Source organism: Ursus arctos, unplaced genomic scaffold (assembly GCF_023065955.2).
Source record: "Ursus arctos isolate Adak ecotype North America unplaced genomic scaffold, UrsArc2.0 scaffold_9, whole genome shotgun sequence".
In the NCBI taxonomy this organism is placed as follows: Eukaryota; Metazoa; Chordata; class Mammalia; order Carnivora; family Ursidae; genus Ursus; species Ursus arctos.
This window is the reverse complement of record NW_026623111.1, coordinates 36,778,487-36,800,185: the sequence shown is the minus strand read 5'-3', so window position 1 is coordinate 36,800,185 and position 21,699 is coordinate 36,778,487. Positions and strand designations below refer to the sequence as shown.

General features: G+C 37.9%; 1 protein-coding gene across 3 annotated transcripts in view; it reads left to right on the top strand.

The window, feature by feature from the left end:
- Positions 1-21,699, top strand: part of GABRA2 (gamma-aminobutyric acid type A receptor subunit alpha2) — a 113,500-nt gene that overhangs the window by 72,394 nt on the left and 19,407 nt on the right. The window lies entirely within an intron of this gene.

The window sequence follows — 21,699 nt, the reverse complement described above, 5'->3', positions numbered from 1 at the left end:
CTAAGTCTCTTTCTTTTTAGTTAAGTTTTTTAATTTTAATTCCAGTATAATCAGCATATAGTGTTATATTAGTTTCAGGTGTACAATATAGTGATTGAACAATTCTATACCTCATTACTCAGTGCTCATCATGATAAGTGTCCTCTTAATCCCCTTCACTATTTCACCCATCCTCCCACCCAACTCCCCTCTGAAATGCTTTATTTTAAATGAGTGCCCTCAGTTAAAGTTATTGGGCCAAGGCTTGAAGGATGAGTGGGAGTTTCTCAGACAGATGAGATGGGGCAAAAATCCTAGCCTAAAAGGATCAACTGTGCCATAACATCAAGGAATGAAAGCACATAGTGTGTTCAGTGACAGTGAGCTGTTTCCGTGTCAGTGTGGATACATTAGATAGAATTATAGTTTGAGGCCTAGATGAGAATGGCCTTCTAAGCCATGCTAATACAGTGTACCTTTATCTTATAGGCTATAGCAACCCATTTTAGTATTCTGAAGGCATAAATATGTAAAACTTTTAGAACAATGCCTGCCATTTAATACATGCTATAAAACATTAGCTATTCTCATTATCAATGCACAAAAATCAGTTTGATTTTCAACACTGGCAATGAATAATTCAAAAGGAAATTAAAAAAATAATTCGATTTACAGTGGCATCCGAAAGAATAAAATACCTCGGAATAAATCTAACCAAGTACATATAAGACTTGTCCACAGAAAACTACCAAACTTTGCTGAGAGAAATTAAAGAATACCTAACTAAATACCTAATTAAAAACCTAATTATTGGGAGAGACATCCATGTTCATGGATTAGAAAGCGATACTATTAAAATGGGAATAATCCCCGAAGCGATCTATAGGTTCAAAAAATCCAATGGCCTTTTTCTGCAGAAATGGTAAAAGCCAATCCTCAAATTCATATGGAATTACAAGAAGCTCCAAATAGCCAAAACAATATTGATAAAGAAAAACAAAGTTGGTGACTTCACACTTCCCAGTTTCAAAACTTAGTACAAAGCTACATGAATCAAAACAGTGTGGTAGTGTCATAAAGATAGACGTATAGATCAATAGAATAAAATCAGGATAGAAACAAACTCAAGACATGCCTGGGTGGCTCAGTCGGTTAAGCATCTGCCTTTGGCTCAGGTCATGATCCCAGGAAGAGTCCTTTATTGGGCTCCTTTTTCAGCAGGGAGCCTGCTTCTGCCTCTGCCTGCTGCTCCCCCTGCTTGTGCTCTCTCTCTCCCTCTCTCTGACAAATTAAAAAGAAAAGAGAAGAAGAAACAAACTCAAACATTCATGGTGAATCGATTTTCAACAAGTGTGTTAAGAACATTCTATGGGATTTTCAGCAAGGATACCAGAAGCTCAATGACTACCACATGCAAAGGAATGACGTTGGACTCCTACCACATTTCGGATATAGCAATGAACACAAATGGATACAAAACTTTAATATAAAATCTAAAATTATAAAGTTATGAGATGAAAACATATGATAAATCTTTACCATCTTAGATCTAACAATGGATATTTAGATTTGACACCAAAAGCATGAGTAACAATGAAAAAATAAGTAAACTGGATTTCATTAAAATTGAAAACTTTTGTGCCTCAAGGAACATTATCAAAAATGTGAAAAGACAACTTCCATATGGAAGAAAATATTTGCAAATCGTATATCTGATAAGAATTTAATATCCTGACTAAATAAAGAATTCTAAAAACTCAAAAACAAAAAAGCAAAAAGCTATATTTAAAGAATGGGCAAAGAAGTTGAATAGATTTTTTTCTCTAGAGAAAGTATACAAATGGCAAATAAGCACGTAAAATGATATGAAACAACATTGAACATTAAAGAAACACAAAAACCACAATAAAGTGCATTTCACACACACTGGGATGGCTATAATAATAATAAAATAAAACAAAACAAAACAAAGACAAGAAATAAGTGTTGGTGAGGATGGGGAGAATAGAAACCCTTATATATTGCTGGTGAGAATGTAAAATGATGCAGCCTCCGTGGACAGCAGTTTGGCAGTTCTTGAAAAGTTAAACGTAGAATAATTCCCATATGACCCACCGATTCCACTTTGAGGTATATAGCCAAGATTTGTGAAAACATATGTTCACATGGAAACCCGTACACAGATGTTTATAGCAACATTATTCCTAATAGTCAAAAAGTAGAAACAACCTAGATTTTCTCCAGTGGATTAATGGATAACCAAAATGTACTTTATACTGACAATAGGATGTTACCCACCCATAAGAGTGATTAAGTAGCGTGCTACAATGTGAGTGAACTTCAAAAACACCATGTTAAGTGAAAGCAGGTGGGCACAAAAGGTCACATATTGTATGGCTCCTTTCATAAGAATTATCCAGAACAGGCAAATCCATAGAGACAGACAGCAGTTTCGTGGTTGCTAGTAGATAGAGGGCAGGGGAAATGGGGAGTTATTACTTAATAAGAACAGTATATTCTTCTAGGATGATGAACAAGTTTGAAACTAGGGAGAGGTGGTGGTTGGCAGAGCATTGTGAATGCATAAATGCCACTGAATTGTACACTTTAAAACGGTTAATTATATACTTCTGGATTTCACCTTAGTGAAATAATTTTAAAAAGTCATGAGTTGGAAAAAAAAAAAAGTAAGGAATGAGTGCATCAAAGCTTTCTCAGGATGATTTAGTTTCAGAAGTTCCTTTTCAGATATCTACTTCAAAAATGTAAATTTTTAAATCAAACCCCCCCCCACCCAAAATGATGGGACCAAAAATAAGAGAAAATTTCCATTCAGATGGAATGGAATAAATAAAAAACTTGCATGATTTTCAGAAGACAAATAATACAGAAGAGAAGTTTTAGGAAGAAATTACACAATTGGTGTTGAATTAATATTCCAGAAAGATCTAAATTTATATGTAAATATAAATTTACATATTGTTTGTTTAATAGTGTTTGAAAATGTTTAAAAGTGTTTAATAAAGGTTGTGAAGGAAATAAAATATTGAGGCAAATAAAGACAGATTTCATAGCATAAATCACAGAGATACATTTGTTAAAAGAGGCCAATGGTAGTCTACTTATAAACATAGAGGAGAGATAAATAGAAGAATAAATACTTAACTTTGAATGAATAGAATGTGTTAGTGTCAGGGCTGCTAAGCTGAATGATAAAAAATATACAAAAGTTTTTAGATTGGTTATAAAAGTAACATATATAAACATATATAAAATTAAAAATCCAGGCTATATTTTATATGAATTACTTACAATACAGATGTAGGGATCCAAAAGTCAGATTTTCATATCGATTGAAACCGGTAGGTGAGGGGCGCCTGGGTGGCTCAGTCGTTGGGCATCTGCCTTCGGCTGGCTCAGGGCGTGATCCCGGAGTCCTGGGATCGAGCCCCACATTGGGCTCCTCTGCTGGGAGCCTGATTCTTCCTCTCCCACTCCCCCTGCTTGTGTTCCCTCTCTCTCTGGCTTTCTCTTTCTCTGTCAAATAAATAAATAAAACCTTTTAAAAAAAAAAGAAAGAAAGAAAAAGAAACCGGTAGGTGGTAAGAGCATTTTGAGTATTATCTCTACAAGTTATTCTGTGTAAAGTTTGTAATAAATACAGTTCTGTGTGAGTGTATGTGTGCGTGTGTGTGCAAGTAAAAGTTAAACAAAAATCTTAACGTCTTGCTGGAATGGGCCTTGAAAGCAGCCCAGCTGTCCTACTCCACACCCTCATCCCATCTTTCACTGTTTTCTGCCTCTTTTTGATTTGAACAACATCGTCTGACAGATACACAGCAGTTATTAAACCAAATTTCTACCCTCTTCAAATTTCTCTCTCTGAATTCATAGTCAGGTTTACAAGCTAGAGAGATCATTAAATCATCTGCCCTCTTCATGCTTGTAAGGCTTTCTGTGATGGATAGCCCACCCAAGTAAAAAACGACCACAGTTAAGAAATTAATATGCCCCGAGAGACAGATGTCAAATTTTTCAACCTTTGAGATCTGGTTTCACACTGTGAACCGAATAAGAAAGTAGGGCAAACAAGACAGTAAGCATAGGAATTGAAATTACAATGCACATCCCTTGACATCAGAGACTTCGTTCCATTATATTGGGTTTTATCTGTTCAGTTTTTTGTAGATTACGTTTATTTTGTAGCTGAAGAGCCAGCCTAATTTTTTTTCAAAGATCTTTCTTTGAAGGGATTGCCTGTGTATCTTGTGATGATAAAAGCCTCCGTTGACTTCCTCTGGGTGTTCAAGCCCAGTTCATGGAACACCAACGAAATACTTATTGAATCTGTTTATCAGCACTGTTGTAGATATTTGGGGTAAGTTCCTGAATAAAAACCGAACAAAACTGTCTTCATGATGAGGCAACTGCCCTCTGTCGTCACTAGTATAAGAAGGCACTTGGGAAACTTTTACCCTCAGACCTTGGGTTTTGTGCTTTCAGAGCTCCTGTGAGCAGACGGTGCATTTGCAATCTGCCAACCTCATTTTGAGTTTGAATAGACATATACATTCCCTCATTTTGTGAAATTGTGGCCCTGGTTCTTTTAGTTGATTAACAGCCTTCAGCACTTCACATAAATGAGAGATAATCATAGCGAATTTGCCAATTATTATCTCCATATTTGAATCCAAATCATTTTTCAAAATTTAGGGATCAGTTTATGAATATATGACTAAGTTTCTATATGAACATGTGAATATGTGAATAAGCTTATATATAAGAAATGTGTACTGGTATTTTTATCTTAATGTTATATTAAGCATGGAATAGAGAATTTTAGCTATTAAAAACTAAAATCAGGGGCGCCTGGGTGGCTCAGTCGGTTAAGCATCTGCCTTTGGCCCAGGTCCTGATCTTGGGGTCCTGGGATGGAGCCCCATGTTAGGCTTCTTGCTCAGTTCAGAGTCTGTCTGTCCCTTGCCCTCTGCCCATCCCCCTGTATGTTCTCTCTTGCTCTTTCTCTCTCTCTCTCTCTCTCAAATGAATAACTAAAATCTTTAAAAAAAAACCTAAAATCAAATAACAAATATCTGTTAGGGTTTAGGTTTTTCAAGTAAAAGAGGACAGGGAGCTCAAAGGTTTATATTTCATGCATCATTCATGGCATATGCGAGGGCCTTACTATTTATCGTATATGAATTTTGGAATAATTAAAACTCCAAAAGGGATATGTTTGGATTGCTCATTTTTCTTCTATTTTCACTATTCAGGTTGACTGTTTATATCAGAGAATCCCAAATATAGTGGCTTGAATGTATGACTTTTTTTTTCCATCTAAAAGAAATCCTCAAGTAGATGGTCCAAGACTAGTGTGGCAACACTTGTGGGTATCAGGGACCCGGTCTCTTTCTGTCTCCCTTCTTTGATATCCTCAGCATGGGGTTTTGCTTCGTAGGCCCAAAAGGCTGTTGGTGCTCCAGCTATAACATTCATATTCAGGAAACAGGAAGGAATAAGCAAAAAGGGCAAAAGACCTCTTCCAGCTCTTTGTTTGCCATTAATAAGCTTTCCCAGAAGTCCCTCCCAATAATTTCTATTTATATATCATTCGTCCAACTTGTCTCATAACTGAGACTCTGAGAAATTGCCATCTGGAATAAATTCAGTGTTCTAATGTTATAGACTGACCAAATATGGGATTTGTAGTTCATGGGTTCTGCTACCGTAAGAAAAAAAGTAGTTGTTTGCTCTAAAGTCCATAAAATTAAGAGTGCATATTCTGGAAACACAGTATCTTGGTTCAAAATCTGGCTCTGCTATAAACAAATTAGGTTACTTCGGGCAAAGTTTTTTTTTTTTTTTTTAAAGATTTTATTTATTTATTTGACAGACATAGAAACAGCCAGCAAGAGAGAGGGAACACAAGCAGGGGGAGTGGGAGAGGAAGAAGCAGGCTCACAGCGGAGGAGCCCGATGTGGGGCTCGATCCCATAACGCCGGATCACACCCTGAGCCAAAGGCAGACGCCTAACCGCTGTGCCACCCAGGTGCCCCCGGGCAAAGTTTTTTTTAACCTCTTTGCACCTTAGTTTCAACCCACTGTAAAATTGGGATGATAATATCTCCCTCATGAGGTAATTTTTTGGAATAAACAGACACACACACACACACACACACACACACACACACACACGGAGCACTTAGAACAATTGTGGCACATAGTAAGTACTATGTAATTATTTGCTAATATTATTGCTATTTATTACCTACTACTTAATTATCTCCTTCTTGTCAAGATATACATTAAGGATGGTCAGATCTTGCTTTAGTTTGAGTAGCAGTAATCCCTTCCCAAGGTGGCATATTTCAAGAGTCTTGAACTCTATAAATCTCTGGGTAAGACAGATCTGGGCAGGAATCCAGCTTCTTTGACATATTAGTGTTTAGTTTGTTTGAAGGGAATTTCAGAATCTTTCATATTCCTTTATTGAAGTGTAATATGCCAGTGTATGTTAAGTTTTAGTCAAGGCTCCTTTAATTACAGTGAAATGAACCCCAAGTCAAGCTGGCTTATGCCTCCTTGTTAACTTCATTCTTAATTAACCATGAACTTGTATAGGTGTAGACAAGAAACACATCTTAGATGTGCATCCCATCTCAAAATCCCATAATTGATTCTTATTGGTTAGACAGGTTCACGTGCTCATCCCTGATGCAATTTTCATGGCCACACACACAATTATTAGCAAGACTTGGGTCACGGGCCACTCCTTGAGCCAGTGGGTACTGTCAGATCCACTACACAAATGGAGAAGGAGTAGTTCCTGAAGGATAGAAGAATTGCAGGCTTCTATTAGAAGGAAGTAATTCCTCACACATCCTCACTCTGCTCTTTGTATCTCATTTATATCTCACTTAGCTCTGTGATGATGACTTTGATTTCTATTTCATTGAGAAAACTGAAGCAACTAGAAAGACTCTCCCTAGAATCCCATAGCCTCATCTATTTAAGCGTCTACACTCACAAACTCTGCTTGACTACAGTTCTTTATGATGCTGACCAATCCACCTGTGCACTAGGATACAGCTCTTCTCCACTTCTTTAAGGATATCATTCCAGCGGTCCTCTCCATTCTCTCTAATGTCAGCTGTGTCTGCAATCCTTAATCATCCTAACAGAAATGCAAATACGGTGTTATTTACCCAATCCTCAGATCAAATTCCCATGATTCTACTAAACCCCTGGATTCTGCCTCATTTTGTTGCTCTCCTTTTCAGTAGTTTTACTTGGAAGAATTATATTTACTGTCCTCAATTTTTGTTCTCCTTTGATCTCTCAAACCCACTCACATCAAGCTTTTGTCTCCAGTACACCACCAGAACTACTCTTTTCAAGGTCCTTGTCATTGCTAAATCCAGTGGCCAATTCTCAGATCAGTTTACTTGATCTAATAGCAAGCAGCCTTTGACAGGGTAAATGAGAAAACTACTAAATGAGAAACATTTGTTGGAAAGAATTTCTTCATTTGGTTTCCAAGATAGCCACATACTCTTGTCTCCCTTCTTTTCATGCCTTCCTAATCTCCTTTGCAGGTCCATACACCTTCCCAGACCACTTAAATATAGGAGGGCTCCAAGCTCAATATTTAGCCATTCTCTTCTCTGTATTTTCTACTTTGGTGACCTCATCCTTTATCATGGCATACTGTAATTTTCATGTGATAATTACAAATTTATAGCTTCTGTCCAGACCTCTTCCCTTTATACATCTTCATCCAATGGTCTTCCTTATATCTCCACTTGAATTTCCAGTATACATCTCAAACTCACTATACACAAAATTGAACTTTCAATCCTCTGCTCCTCAAAATCTGTGACCTTGCTTATACCCTAGACCAAACCATCATTTCTCTCCTTGATCACTGAATGTCTTAGTCTGTGTGGGATGCCATAACATAATACCACAGACTGGGAGGCTTAAACAACAGAAATTTATTTTCTCACAGTTCTAGAAGCTAAAGATCCATGATCAAGGCCCGGCAGGGTTGGTTTCCAGTGAGAGGTTTCTTCCTGGCTTATAGATGGCGACCATCTCATTATGTCCACACTTGGCCTTCTTTGGTGTGTTCACATGGGGTTGAGGCAGGGGACAGAAAGAGAGGGAGAGAGCCCTCTGGTGTGTCTTATTATAAGGACACTAATCCTATTCAATCCCACTGAATCAGGAGCCCATCCTTACAACCTCAATTAATTTTAATTACTTCCTTAGAGACTCCGTCTCCAAATACAGCCACAGTAAGCATTAAGGCTTCAAAATATGAATTTTGGAAGGGTGTAAACATTCAATCCATAACACTGCACTAGACTTTTTACTGTTTCTTGCTTCCACTCTTTGGGACTTTTTTCCCAACATGGGATACTTTCAAAATGTAAGTCAGATCATGTCATACTTGTTCTCTAAACCCATTGGCTCACCAGAATACTCAGAGTAAAAATGAAAGGCCCTTCAGAGGTCAATAAGTCCTGATGCAGTAGGAGCTCCCTCTACCTCCAACCTCTGCTTCTGCTACACTGGCCTCTTCCTTATGAACCTGGCAGTCATTCGCTTACGAGCTTTGTCTCTTCTCTCTGCCTGGACCTCTTTTTTTCCCCAGATACCTGTGTGGTTCATTCTTTCCATTTCCTTAGGGATTTTCTAAACTCTCATTTTCTCAAAGAAGACTACGTAACAGTCTAACTTAAAATTGTTAACTGCTTCCCAATCCTGTTTCTGTTCCCCAGCCTACTCTAATTTTGTCTTCATTGCACATATCATCTTTGAATATGTTATAGAAAAATACTTTTTACATAATTTGTCTCCCCCTCTAGAATTTAAATTTCAGGAGTGCGGTTATTTTTGCCTCTTTTTAAAGTCATAGAAAATAAGTAAGTTGAACTGAGACAATAGTAAATGCAAAATGATTTTACATAGATAAATGATAGATGAACAGGTGGACAGATAAGCACACACATTTGTGAGTTCAAAGGAGGTAGATTGGCAAAAGCAAAATCGTATAAAGCAAGTTTGGAGGTCAGAGGACTATTTCCAAAAGAAGGTTGAATGACTACTGGGAAAAAAAAAATAAATGAAAATCATCCATTGCAATTGGTTAGCCAACTGTGTTTAGAAGGAACACAGTGCAGAGGGCTGCAATCATTCTGATATTAATTATACGATCAGGGGTTCCCAAAACTTCCCTGGGGTTTGATAAGTCACTGGAACTTACAGCGTATACTGAAAGCTGTTACACTCACAGTTATGGTTTATTACAGGGAAGAGATACAGGCTAAAATCAGCCAGGGAAGAAGTGCATAGAGTGTGGGCAAAGTTCAGATGCTGCACTTCCCTTGTCCTGTTCACACAGAGCCATGGACAACATTACTTTCCTGGCACTGATATGTGACAATACATACAGAGCATTGCTCACCAGGAAGGCTTCCCTGCACCTTGGTGTGTGAGTGTTTGCTGGGGCTCTGTCACAGGGGCATGACTGACTTGCCTTGTGGTTGATCTCAGTTTCCAGCTGCTTAGGAGGATAAGCTGATGTGGCCTGCTAAAAAACCAAAACCAAAACCAAACCAAAACCCAAAAAACAAAACAAACCCCCCAAAACAAAAACACCCTAAATTCCATTGTTACTGGCTGGCTGGCCCATAGCCCCCAGGCAAACTAAGCCATTCCTCTCAGGTATATCATTCCAAGGCCTAAAAATCTACCTCCCAGAAGCTGAGGGCAAAGGCCAGACCTCTCTCAGGATAAGGTTAAATTTTTTATTAAACATACAGTATACATTATGAAACCAAATATTAAATATCTAATTATTAAATTGTCATTTTGAGTTATCAATATATCTACTTATTACATGCCTTTATCAATGTTGTCTCTCATTTTCTTCCTCCCTTCCCACGTTCTTAACCTTCTTCTTTATCCTGTTTCCTTCATCATTGTCTAATTCTGTCAGCATTTAGTCCTACTGTGTGGCATTCCTTTCCCCTCACCAGCATGTCCAGCAGGTCATACAGTATTAGAAACATCTTGTTTACAGTGAAATTGCTGAGTGAAAAACAAGCTTCTTCATTTAGTTCTAGAAAGCTATACACAGAATGGGCTCTGCACACCTGGTATATGAAACACAGCTCAGTACTGAAGATGGCCATAAAATTGGTACATAAGAAGAACATCCCACTAAAACTTTGAGAGGCCAGTCATCTGTCAGGCAGAAAATTCCCTAATAATGAGGTGATTGTCATTTAATAAAGAGAATCATGATCTGAAGTAGACTAGATCTGAATATAGATTTTTTTCCTTAATAATAAAGCAGCTGACACTATTGAGCGCTTACTACTTGTTTGAAAAAATATTGTATCAAGAGCAAAGAGAGCTGCTGTCAGGTCCTATCTCTACTTCTAGATTAAGCAAGTGTGTAGCCTTTCCAAACATGGTTTTCCCCACTGTAAATGGATGTAAGACGTGTGCCAGCTACCTCCTCGAGGTGCTGAGAGGATCCATGAAACAGCATGTGCACAGGGCTTATTAAGTCTTAGAGCAAACATAGACTTTCATTGTGTACTTTATATATTCAACAAACAGCAAGTTTGGGTATTTCCTGAGAACCGAGGGTACTGTAGGATATTCTCTGAATCCAAGTGGTGTGTGTGTGTGTGTGTGTGTGTGTGTGTGTGTGTGTTTCTTTCTTGAATTCAAATTCCTTTAGCCAGAACTTATAATCTCCAGTTCTACCAAGTTTCAGCTACTTCCCATATTTGTATACAAAACCATTTCTTATATTTAGTTTATCTGAACCAGCTGCTGAGTATCATAAGGTTACGTAGGACAAAAAAGATGATAGATAGATTTTACATACAAAATATATTTGCTAGTGTCTTACTATATGTATATTTAATCATGGGCAAATATTTATATGTATACATGCTAATAATTTTCATTGTTTGAAAAAAATCAGAAAATTTGGTAAAACAGGGACTTGTATTCTTGCATGACAACGCGGAAGTGGAACTGAGTAGCGACAGCCCCTTCGGACATGCGATCTCTAGTCTGCCACAGCCCCTGCCACTCCCTATCGCCCACCTTCCCTGTGTATTTTCCCCACCTGGTCCCTGTGGACATTGGAATTTGCACCTATGACCAAGGCATGAAGAGATGGGAAAGGGCATTCCACAAGAACTGGAAAAAAAAATCAAAAGCAAAGGGAGAGAAAGTTGAACTCACAGAAAGGAGAGTTAGAATGGTGGCTGCCAGGGGCTGGCGGGTGAGGGGAATCCCAGGAAGCCGGTAAAAGGGCATAAATTTCAGTTAGAAGATGAATACGAATGAAGATCTAACGTATGACATGGTAACTGTGGTTGATACTACTGTATTGTATTGAAATTTGCTGAGTGACTAGAACTCAAGTGTTTTCACCAAAAGCAGGGGAAACGAGGTAAATATGTGAGGTGACGGGTGGATTAATTAAGTCTCTGGCAGGGATTCTTTCGCCACGTATGTCAACTCGTCACATGGTACAGTTCAAATACAAGTTTGTCAATTATACCTCAATAAAGCTGAAAAAAATTTAATTAAAAAAAATAGAGGGAGAAAATCAGAAAGTGTGTTGGGCCAGCCTTGGAAGGAGACATAGCTGGTTTTAATTGTATGATAGTGGGAAGGGGGCATCGGGAGTAGAACGCTTGGGTGGTAGCGGGACATGAAACCAAGGAACAGAAAGCCGGTGCAGGGCACACACAGTGTCTGCAAAACGCATTCCAGATCCCTGCCTTCCACAGGGCTTGGGCTGCGGCGGCTAACAGGAGGCACACCTGGCCTCCCAGAATTGACTTTGGCACAAGGCAGCACATGCTAATCAGCAAGCTGCCAGCCCACCAGCCGCCCTCCTTCCCGCTGTCGGAGACGCATCCCAGTCAGCCGCTGCCAATTAGGAAAGTGACTGAGGCAAAATACATTAATAAACCATGGCAAGGAAAATTAGAAAGCCTTGCTAGTTCTACTCTAGAGGCAGATTTAGAAGTTGTTTCGGGAATATAGGTGGCCTGGTTAAGCTTGATTGATGAGAATGAATTATTAGTGAGGGCATGGGAAAAGAATTAAAAGTGTATGCTAGCGTTTTGTCTTTTTTTTTTTTTAATTTTTAGATTTTGTCCAGGATGTGCAAATATCACTTCAATAGTTATAACCATTCAAGTCACGAGGGCAGGTTATCCAGTCCTATGTTCTACACTGAAATCTCATAATAATGAGGAAAAAATTACGTAATAGCATTTATTGAACACTGTTGGTCATACACTTTCAGGCACTTCAAATTTACTCATTATTTAATTCTGAAAACAAAACAAAGCAAAGCTTCAGTTAGGAAAGTTAATTATCCCCCCTGTTCAGAAAAGAACGTCAGAACTCGAAGGTATTAACAACTGTTTCATTATCAGACAGCAGGTCAGTAACAAAGAGAGAATTTGACCTTGCAGCTCTCAGACCCCAGTGCTTTTGCGTGTTCTGCCGCACTGTTATGTTGTCCAACTACTTCGTCCTCCTTTTCCCTTCTTCTTTTAGAGCCTGAAGTCAGAAATATGCTGGGTGATTGCTTCTCACATGGGTAATTTCTGCTTGAGAGTCAGGCTTACTAAACATAGATCAGAACTTGAGGTGAACCTTCAGATTTGAATTTGCTAGTTAACTGTTAGGATCAGCAGCTGCTTACTGAGGTATTCTAGATTCCTTGCCCTAGTCCTTGCCCTGAAGTTGATGCAATCCGATTATGGCACAGCAACTAATACATCAAATGACTTTTCAAAGTTCAGTCCTTCCTGGTGTCATAGTCTGAATTTTTAAGCAGAATTAACCTGGTTCATCCAGGTCTTTAAAAGTATAGCTTCTTAAAATAGCATCACCTTAGTCATTAGAAACTCCTGTTTAATCTTAGGTGAAGAATTTGATTGTTGCTTTTGACTGCAGTCTATAAAACCATTTCTCTATAATTTACTTTGTCTTGGAACTCATCTGTGAAAGTTTGAGAACCTTATAGTGGATATGACAGAATCCAGGTGCTTCAAGAGGAGAGTTTTTGTTTTTTGTTGTTTTGTTTTAAATTTTTGTAAATATAATTTTTTTCTTCCCTTAAGCTTTGAAATAACAAACTGGAAAATAATAGCTTTTCTACCCTGATTATTTTACTGTTCATACAGGTTTAGGTCATTAAATTTTTAGTTTCACTATAGCAAAATTTTGAGTGCATATTTATCCTTAGGTTTTAAACTCTCAAAAAAAATTAAAGCTATTATTTATTTTCAAATATCCTAGACTTTCCAGGAAATGATTTCCATTTGGGTGACTTTTTTGTGATAAAATATTTTTAATAATGCATTATTCATCACAAATAACATAATATCTCCCCTGTTAAATCACCTCAGGGAGCTATAAGAAATCACCAGAACTATTAACATTTGAACAGCCACCCTGCATTTTATGGCAATGCAATTATAAGACTGAAATAGTGAAAGGGTTTGATAACAATGGAGAGTTTATACAAGATAGTTTTATGTAGTCTTCTATTCTTTTATTGTCTTACTGTCATCATACTGAATGTATTATTTTCTTTTAAATTCGTGAAATCAGAATATTACTGTTTTAGTTCAAGCTGCTTCAACAAAGTACACAGACTGGGTGGCTTGTAATAGAAATTTATTTCATACCGTTTTGGAGGCTGAAGTCTCAGATCAGGATGCCAGCGTGGTGGGGTCTGGTGAGGGCCCTCTTCTCAGCTGGGGATTGTCAGCCTCTCATTGTGTCCTCACATGGCTGAAAGAGAGTTAACTCTTTGGCCTCTTCTAATCCCATTCATGAAGGCTCCGCTCCACCTTTATGACCAAATCACCTGCTAAAGGCTCTACTTCCATCACATTGGGGATCAGATGTCAACATAAGAATTTGAGGGGAACACACATGCAGTCCATTATAACTACTGTGACATTTAGCAGTGACACTGGAATTTCTTGGGTAATGGAGTAGTGTTACAGGAATCCCAGAGTGATACTCCTGGCAGGTTGTGTTTGATTATTTTTAGATCCAGCCTTACTTTAATCCAGAACTTCCATCTCATTCCTGACATTATTTGAGCTTGGATGTGAACCATGCTAGGTTTCTTGGAAGTCACCTTGAAAATGTAATAGATGATGATTGATGGGTAGTTCTTACAAGAGATTGGTCTTAAGTCGTAATGATACTACTGAATCGATTTGATAGCAAAAGGCTTTCAAAGGACCTCAATCATATCTTTTTAGAAACCTAGGAACAGGGTAGTTCAGTCATGAAGATAATGGGTTTAACAAGACCAGAAATATGTGGATCCACTCTGAAAAGACTTGGGGCTTTCTTGGAACAAATGGAAGGATGGAGGGGAATCCAGTTCAAGGCTTTCCTTTCTCTTCTCTTGCAAGCCCCATCAGGCTATTTCTCAAGGTAGGAAATGAATAACTAAAATAAAAGAGCCTGAGGCTTTCTAAGCATCCCTTTAAGCAGTATAATCCCTGTGTCTTTTGATTTTACTTAAACCACCACTAGATGGGACTCTTGCATCCTTGGTTTGGATTCTTAGCTTCTTTATCCACACTTTGGGGGCCTAATAAACTCAGCAATAACAGGGAAGCTCTAGCACTCTTTATTTGAGAGGTTCTAAATGGGACATTTGCATATATCATTTAACGTTCAAGCATATAAAATATATATTATAATTCCCATTTTAAAGATAAAGTCACTGAGGCTGAGAGAGAGAAAGAGGGAGAGGGAAGGGAGAATTTAATATTTGTTGAGCAATTCTGTGCACTGGGCATATATACTTGTATCATCCTCCCAACATCTGTGAAAACTATCATTTCCATTTGGCAGATGGGGGAGGTACTGAAGCTTAGCCAAGTCACCTAACTGCTGTGGCAGAAGCAGAATCCAAACCCTTGCCTGATTTTAGTGCACATTTGTCTATGTACAGCCGCCTCTCAAGCAACATAAACACTTTAATGCATGATACAACTTTAAAGTTTATTTAGATCTGAAGGGCTTCAGCAATAGAATGCAAGGGTTAGATTCATGATATTGAAAAATATATGATATGGACATACAGCTGACTACTTACAGATTAGGCAGTATAATTTAGTAGTATGGACTTTTGAGACAGATTGCTGGGTTTGTATCCCACTTGTCCTACTTGATAACAGTATGATCTTCAGTAAGATCAAGGCTCAAATCACTTGGCCTCAGTTTCCTCAACAGCAAAAGAGGATGACAATAATACCTGGATAGTAGGCACTTCTCAGGGACACTTTTTATTATCCAATCTGGAATAATATAAGAATGTAAGACTTATGTGCAAAAGATTTATGCTATCTTTACATCACATTTATATTACAATGTTCTGATTAAAACTCTGTTTTATTTTAAAGCTTGTTAGATTCTGAACTTGTATATTCCTTCCGATAGAACTATCAATATGGTCCACCACTGTTACCGTTCAATTTTTAAAATTAGTTTTTTCAATCAGTGAACCAACAGATAATGAGTCTTCACTGTTGCCAGAATCTGAGTTCGGTGGCAGCATTTTAAAAAGACACAATGAGCCACATGCCCACAAGCCACTCAGAGCGTGGAGCAATGAGACAGACGTGTAAATAAGTAAGTGAAGTAAAGGATTATGGGTGCCAAGAAAGAAATATATTAAAATAAGGTAAGAGCAAAAAGAAGAAACAATTCTATCTGAAGAAGAAGCCTTCAGAGAAGCCCAAAGGGAAGAAGAGTCAAGTCAAGTCTTGCAAATTAGCATCATGGAAAAGGACATATTCTAAGCAGAAGGTATATAATTACCAAAAGTAAGATGAAGCATATGGAGAACAACCAGTTATTGACCAGCATATCTTAAGCGTGGGATTCATTTATTTGTAAGGATGTCTAGATCGATAGAAGCCGGTTCATGTATAGCCTTACATCCCGTGCTAAAGCCATGGAAACGACTTGAAAAGTGTTTTAGCAAGGGCGTAAAATTGACATACTTGAGCTTAGGGTAGAGTATTATGAGGAATATTGGATAAATAGATTTAAATGGAGTGAATAATACAGGGTGATTGTTAAGAGATTATTGGCATCTTCTGGGTGAGAAATAATAAAAGCATAAAATAGGACAATGAATATTAGTGGAAGAGGGAGTTATAGATTTGAGAGATATGAGGGAGGGAGAATATGCAGGACACTGGATCTGAAGGGGTGAGAAATGTAGTCATTGCAGAACACGCCTAGATTTCTAATTGAGTGACAAAGTGAATGTAACATTATTCCCAACAATAGAGAATTATGGAAGACATAATAGGCTTTGGTTCAGTTGTGAATGTTTAAAATTTGAGGTTTCTGTGGGACTCATCTCTGTCAGATTACCATAAATGCTTTCTCTGGTCTCCCTGTCCTTAGTCCTGCCTCCCTCCATTCCATTCTACACAGTGTGGCAAAAGCGATCTTTCTAAAACTCAATTTAGTTATGTAACGCTGTCTTGTATGAAACCTTTCTGTGACTCTACATTGCAGCCACGGACTGAAACTTCTACAGAATTGTAAGGTCTTCATGAGGCCTCCCCAGCCTAACCCACTGTGAGCCCACCCAGTGCTATGTTGACCTACATCAGTCCTAGAAGCATGTTTTTCCTTCATTAAACATATTCCCCCAGACTCCTCAAATCTCCTTTTATGTATCACTTCTTTCAGAAACCCTTCTTTTACTCCAAAATCCCAATTGTTGTCCTCAGGGAGTCTTAGAGCACCCCATACCTTCTCCATCACTTGTTATACTGTCTGTATAATATGCCTACCAATTATCTGCATCTTCTAGTAGGTTCTATTCTCCTTGAGCATTTATGTTTTTTTTTAATAGACACATCTAACAAAATGACAGATATGTAGTAGACTGAATACATTTTTAATGAAAAAAAATGAATGTGATATAGAAGGTTCAGAAAATTTTTATTGAGTCCATGTGGAGATTCAGGAGATGGTCAGATATTTGGGATTGAAGCTTATGAGATATACCCTTGAAGATATTCAGGGTATGGGAGAATGTTAGGAAGTGGAAAGAAATGATATTGTCAAGAGAGAGCAGAAACATAAGAAGAGTAGAAGAGCAGTATGTTGCTTTGTGGAATATGAGCAGTTCAGTGACCAGTAGTGAAGGACAGCCTACAGAAAGAATGCAAGAAGAGTGGGTAAAAGATGGAAAGTGCATAGACTATTAGTAGCTGTGGAATCTTTACTTAGATGGGACCAGGCTGTCTGGAAGGGGGACTGGGGACTGCCTTGAAGCTGCGTTTGCACAGCAAGCACATTGGCATGGCTAGCAGGAGGCCAATGTCTGCATGTTTGGTTTAGTTTTATTTATCAGGGAGTTTGGCATGTTAGAGAGTCAATACAAAACACTCCTTTGTTCCTTTCCTAAATTTTCATAGGAAAATTTCTGGACAGTCACAGGCCTACCTCTGTCAGAGATGATTGTCTTTAAATGAGTCACAAAATACTAGAAATTTTTATTCTAGTAGGGTGCACCAAATCAAGGCTACCGTTCTTTGCCTCTCTTACTGCTAGATGTAGTTGGATGACTAGTTCTAAAGACCTAGGAATAAAAACTAGGTGTATAATTTTCCCTTTGTGGCCTTCAGCTCAGAAACATGCTCCTAAAGTGAAAGGGTGTGGCTCTCCTCCCTTCCCCTTCTATTTGCTGGTGTGCAGATCGAGTGTTGGCAAGCCCTCTCAAACCTCCAGAATATGGGCAATACCTTAAAAATGGCAGAGAAGTAAGAAAGAGGAAGCCTAGGTCTTTGGTACCAAGGCAGGCCATCATGCCCTTGGATGTCTTATACCAAAATTCTCAAATGAAAGTTGGGAGGTGAGGGCTTTCATTGTATTTTGTTTGCTTTCCTACCTGTTCGCTCCAGAGAATAGTCTTTACCTGGTGTTTAGCTTAGTACCTTTTCCAAGATTTAACTGTAATATTATATATATATATATATACACACACACACATACACACTCACTTATACATATATATGTAATATATATTTATATATATTTTTATATCTACACTAAATATACTCTATATACTATTTGCACATCTTAAATATACAATATTTCGAATAGGGTTGTTGAGCGCGTAAAATGTTTACATAAAAACTCTTGGAATGGTCATACTTTGCTCTAATCTTAATATTACAAGGCATCCATTTCTCCAGTCGTTAAATTCTAGAAAAAATACCTGGCTTTAGCTCCAAACACACACAAATATATCCACTTATTTCTGTGTCTGTATCCACACAAATAGATGTATTTGCTTCATAAGCTATATTCATCGATTCAATTTGAAAATATGTGCCAGGCAGTATGCTAGATCTTTCAGACACAAAGTGAACAAGAAAGATATGATCCCTACTCACAGAGGTCACAGTCTGTTTGAGGAGGTGGGAAGGTAAATAATTGCATATATTACAATATGTAATATTCTGGGAATATGCAGGGTGCCCTCTGATAACATGGAGGGGGCACTCAGTCTAGATTTGGAATATTAACTGATCCTTATAGCTTGAGGCTCCACTCCTGATTCCCCAGAGTTCCTGAATATTCATATACATTTTCATGCATGTACTTCACATTCATAATGATTGTAAATAAATTTTAGACTATATCCATGAAGATTTTTAACCTATTACTAATTTAACTGTGTATGAACATGTTAAATTACGGTCTGTACCATTACTGTATGAACGTTCTTCTTACTTTCAGTCTTAAAATATAATTTTGATTATTCCTGTGGTGAAAGCATTAGATAATTTGACCAAACTTCACAGGTAATAGTTTTGCCGAAAATCAATCAAGCCAGCTTGTGGGGGGGGGGGGGGGAGTAGAGAATATTAGGTAAGTTGATTAAATAAATTAGGTACAAAGGATTAAAAACTTGGTTGATTTCTTGAATTTTTCTATTTTTCACGAGTTATTTTTAAATGATGTAGATACAGCAATATTAGAACAATACTCCCATATTATAATTCATTTGGATTTATTTTTGCATGTTTTCAAAGTTCCCTTCTAAGATTCAGCTAGCAGGAACACAGTGGATTGTTAGAGCACCTATGTTTCAAATTTAATTATGCTGGGCAAATTCAGAGATTTTTGAATTTGCCTTGTTGACTATCAGTCATCTGCTGACATCAGTTCCAGAAAGTGCCTGTATTATATTGATTGTGAAATATTCCCCAATTTTTCTGATGATCTGTCCAATTCAACTACCTAGAATACAACCAGAAATTCAGAAGTAGAAAAAATAGACATTTGACTAATAAAAAAAAATCTTGTTATAAAAAAATCTTGTATTAACATCAAGGCACTGGGCTTCAGGTTTTAGTGCTGACATGTGAAGAGCTTGCAAGTTGTCACTTCCATCCTTGCAACAAGGAAAAGCTGAACAAACTGAAAATTAAAGACTTTTATTGCATTTGTAAGAGAATCGAGGTGACAGGCAAACTGCCATCCCAAATTGTGAGGAGGCAGGCACATTCAGCGAGACACAGCTAAGTTGGGTTTTTTTGTTGTTTTTTTGTTTTTTTACCTGTAAGAGGTGCTGCTTAAAGCATCATGCCCTGGTAGAGGCACTTAAATGCTCATTCTGATGAATTGCTGGAGGCGGAGTATGGACATCTTCCATGAAACTCTTATCTTTTGTCTTCCCACCTTTCAGGCTTCTTTCCATCACTCTCATGTTTCCATTGCTCTTATGTTCCAATATCGTGTTTCCTCATGTCCCTGGCTTCAGCTTCCTGCGCGTGTGCTTTCCCCAGTCTAGCATTATCCTCCTATGCCTGGTGACCACTTTAGCTTTTCCCCTCATTTCCTTAGAGAAGCCTAACTCAAATCCCCAGGCGAGGTAGATCACCTGATTACAGTTCATCACAGACCTTGCCCTGTCGTGATGTTAGGTTTCTTTGTGCCCTTTTAAAAAAACATATTTTTATCTTTTATCTTTTTTGGTTTTGCTCACATCCCACTCGCAGCTCTACCATGTATGGCACACCATGAGGACTAAATGCATACTTGCATTAGAAAAGAAGAAATAAATTTCTTAACGGTTATCCTAATAAATTAATGCTTATCAGTTGCAAATCATTGGAGAAGTAGTTTCAGTAAATATTTGTTGATTTATTTAAAAACTATTTAACGACCTCCTCCTCTCTACTGAGTACCCTTTTACCATTGGGGGAGCAAACAAGGCTGTACTCCATCTAGTCTGTTGAGGGGATCTAGTCACGTAAGCCAACATAAATTCAAGAAAAGACAGTTTGATAGAGGTAAGACCAGGTCGCAGATGCCTTTAGGGGTGAAATCCTGCAGAATGAGCAAACTGTGCTGTATACGGCAGCCTCAGCAGGATGTACGCTCCCAGGGTGCAGGAATCTTTGCTATGTTGTTCATTGGTGTGTTCCCTGTGCCCGCAAAAATACTGGGCATGTAGTAGGCACTCCATAATTTACTTAGGGAAGAAGCAGGAATTCACTAAGTTAAAAAAGAGGGATGACTAAGAAGGAAAAGATCCGAGGTAGAGGAAACATTATGTTGACTAGACTGATAAATTACCCAAACAGAGAAAATATTCATGTCACTGCAACTTCAATCTCTGGTATGAAAATGGCTTTAGATCTTGGGGCCTTTCACTGAGAAAGGGGTTTCAGGAAGAAAAGGATTGAGTAAAGGGATATGAGTTTTAAATTTATTAAATCCAGAATACATTTAGGTAAGCAAAAAAAAAAAAAATTATAATCCTTCACAGTATTGTGCGCACTAAAAGTACCCTTTCAAACACCTTCTTCTAGATTATAATTGATAGTTTCTAAATTCTCACAAATTTTAAATTAGTGGAGTTTGACTTAATTAGGTTTTATGACAAGATACGTCATCTAAGTTCTAATTTCTGTCTCTAACATGAAGTTTCAACGTTTTATCTTTCAGATGTAGCACAGTTATGAGTTAAAATTGCAACCTTAAAAATAAAATAAAATTGTAACCTTTCATAGTGCATTCATACTCTACTTGTAAGTGTTAAAAAAAATCTAGCACTTGTATTATCAGAATGGCTGTTTTTTTCTGCCATTTCTAGCAGTAACCAGCAGGTGGTATCAAACAGTTTTACATTTGTGTTCTATTGCAGCTTTTGTGCCTGTTTGGTTCTGAGACTTCTTCCTAACTTCCACCCCACACCCAATCACAAACACTCACGTACAAGCATTTGATGGGGATAAAGGTCTAAAGGAGGATTGTGTTCTGTTTCATTTCATTTCATTTCTCTGATTTAAATTTGTCTTGACTTTGCTTTCAGGGTAATATTCTTTTGCACATGCACTGAGGTATCTTTTTATAATAAAGACACTGCTTTACATGCAGTAACTCGTTTGGTCACTCTATCAACACTATAGGAAAACACTATTCCCTTTTTTAAAGATTTATTTCTTTATTTTAGAGAGAAAGAGAGACCCAGAGAGAGAGAGAGAGAGCACGCGTGCAAATGTGCATGAGCAGAGGGAGGAGCAGGGGGAGGGGGAGAGAAGGTCTCAAGTCCGATGCAGAACTCGATCTCATGACCCCTGAGGTCAAGAGGT